This window comes from Morone saxatilis, unplaced genomic scaffold (assembly GCF_004916995.1).
Source record: "Morone saxatilis isolate NCDOM2014 unplaced genomic scaffold, NCSU_SB_2.0 Contig19, whole genome shotgun sequence".
NCBI lineage: Eukaryota > Metazoa > Chordata > Actinopteri > Moronidae > Morone > Morone saxatilis.
In genome coordinates this window covers 24,454,537-24,457,470 of record NW_023339751.1, presented here as the reverse complement: position 1 = coordinate 24,457,470, position 2,934 = coordinate 24,454,537, and the positions used below count along the sequence as shown (strand labels likewise).

The 2,934-nt window shown below is 42.2% G+C and overlaps 1 protein-coding gene across 1 annotated transcript in view; it reads left to right on the top strand.

Moving 5' to 3' along the window:
- LOC118329091 (sodium/potassium/calcium exchanger 3-like) overlaps positions 1–2,934 on the top strand; it is a 22,125-nt gene that overhangs the window by 1,002 nt on the left and 18,189 nt on the right. The gene's annotated exons all lie outside the window — the stretch shown is intronic.

Sequence of the window (2,934 nt, the reverse complement as noted above, 5' to 3'; positions counted from 1 at the left end):
TTAGCGGCGTTTAGGCAGAGCCGCTGGAGGGAGTCAGAGGGAAAATCAGACAATATTTTCTCCATAAGATTTGATCCAGTTTCACCCAAATTACTACTTAAGTTGTGCTTTTGTACAGCCATCAGTGAGGTCTGGCCTCCAGAAACTAATTATTGCTATGGAGAGAAGCAGATAAGATGGATTTACTCCTTTTGGAAACATAAACTTGGCAACTATACTCCCCTGAGTGTTTGCATGAATGTGTGTTTGAACAGTAGATATTGTGTAGTATGCTCCCTTCAGGAAGTGTCTGTTTCAGTGCCAGGTTGAGGTGAAAGGAAAGACAATGGACAGCTTTGTTGTTGATGGTCTGTCACACACTCATATGTACACACTCACAGACGCAGGCACACACACACACGCACATCTCTGGTGGTAGGAATAGAGTTGGCCTGTGTCCATGCTGGCATTGGCCAGTTTCAGTGTGCCTCTAATCTGTGAATTGAAAACACAAAGACTCCTCATAGGCGCTCCAAAAGAACCAGTCAAGCCAACGGGCCGAAACTGTTGTCGTCATTATTTTGGGGCTGTGGAATTGGGCAAAGGGGTGCCTCATCAGTAGGTAGAGAGGCATGTATGTGGTGTGAGTGTGTATTTGGATTTGTGTAACTGTGACTGTGTCTGTGAATATGCATACAATATGTGTCAGATGTGAGACGATACAGAACTTAATTGTTTTCTTCCCTGCATGTTCTCAGTGTGCTGTGCTCTCTGTTTTTGTCGGTGGATGTGTGTGTGTGTGTGTGTGTGTGTGTGTGTGCGTGTGTGTGTGTGTGTGTACTTTTGGCACAGGCTGTCCTGGCTGTGAAGGTTCAGTGGGAAACACATTCCACTGAAAGAAACTGAAGTTTTTTTTCAGACAGATTTCTACCAACAGAGACGATAAGCACTTCTTACTGACTGATTCTATGCGTGACATCTGAGGTGTTCAGCTGATGCTCTTATTCTAACCAGATTAATTTTCATGTATTTTTGTAAGAAAATTATAATATATGTCTAATATCTGTATACAGGTGTCTACTAGAAATGATTTGCTGTTACCAAGCACTGGTCACTCTACTAGAGGTGTTTGAGAATGATGAAGCTTGCATCACGTCTCTCTTCAGAGGAGTAGAATAGCACATTCTGCAGACTTCCAGCTGCCAAACTCCATATTTTAGAATAATAGCACATAGTCAATTATTTTTATTTTTTGTCATATTTGCTAAAACTTTTGATTGACAAGTCCTACCCTATTTACATAATCTGTCCTTAAGAATTCATAGTGAATTGAAAATAACGTGAATTTCAAATTTTTGTTATAGGAATTTTCTGAGTGAACAAGAGGTAACGGTCTAAGTTTCCCTTTCTGGTTACACTTTCTCTCTCCTTTTTTCTACATTTTTTCAATGGCAGCCCGACATCATGTCAGATTCTTCATTTTGTCTATTTTTTCTCCTTCCTGTCTGTCTGTCTGTCTGTCTGTCTGCTCTCTCTCCTCTCTCTCTCTCTCTCTCTCTCTCTCTCCCTCGCTCAGTGCTGCTGTCAGTTCCTATGAGCAGCCGGGCCCGCGTTGTGTTTGGGCCACACAGGGCAGGCTGAGGCTGAAGCCGCCTGACTCACAAGCTCTTGGCTGTTGAGAGACAGAATGTCACTGCACATTGGGTTGCCTTCACGTTACACAAGCGCACACAGCAAACAAACATACAGCGGCAAAGTACACACACGCACATACAGCACACAAGTAGTACGCACACAGAGCAAGCCAAGCAAATCCCAAATACACACACACAGTCACACTGGGCTGAGGCTATTTTTAGCTCGGCCACTCGTATGCAGACTCATATGCAACAGGAAATGCACATGATGGCTGTAAATATGTATATGGCATATTTTGCCATGTTGTGATTGGTCGCAGTGATGGATTCATGGTGGCACCTCTTTCAGGTCGCGGATGGATCCCCCTGCACTTCCTCTTTTGGTTCAGGTTTTAAAGCTGCAGTAGGTAACTATTTATAAAACAAACTTTTTGTCATTATTGCTTGACATTTCACCTATATCCTGACAGTAGAACATGAGACAGATAATCTGTGAAAAATGGGTTCCCTCTGGCTCCTCCTAGTCTGTGCTCCTAATGGCAATCTGCAAGAATTGAACGGGAACAACCAATCAGAGGCCAAGAAAGACCAGAAAAGAAGCTTGGGTTGAAGGGCTTAAAAATATTTGATTTTTTGAGTCCCAAAGTATCTGTATTTGATTGCCCTAAGAAAGGAGACTCAGCAACCAACTATATTTTTTGGCTCTGGTTGTTTTTTTAAACCTGCATTCTTACGTACTGGCTTATGCAGTGGATAAAAGATCAGCTGAGTAAACAGTTTCCTAATGAGTTTATTGATCTCAGTCTCTAGTTCAATTCCTTCTTCCATACAGCATTGATGTTCATTTAGTAAATGATGGTCCCATTTAGAGTACAATTAGACATAAAGCAGGGTATGCTTTAGGGCGTGGCTACCTTGTGATTGACAGGTCATTTTCAGTGAGTCCGTCCAGCTCAACGCACCAACTCAGTATTGTATACTATGTATTGTCTACTATGTATTGTCTTTTGTTGAAAGTGGAATAGAGTTAATAAATGTTGGTTCTGGTACGATATCACAGTTATGCAGTTAAGAAAAGTGCTCAAAAATATCTGACCGGAACTTGTTTAGCTTGAGGCAAGACCAAAAGAGGTGGCCCAAAGTGTCCTCTGCTAATTTACATTTTGTGCAAATTGGAGAGACAGAAGGCCGGGTAAATTGAGTGCAGTTTGCTGTGGGAGCAGTGTAGTCTTGACTTAAACTGACAATGATAGAGGTGATTTTGAGCTCTTTAAAATGGGCTTGAGGCGCCCGGATAGTTCACCTGGTAGAGCTGTAC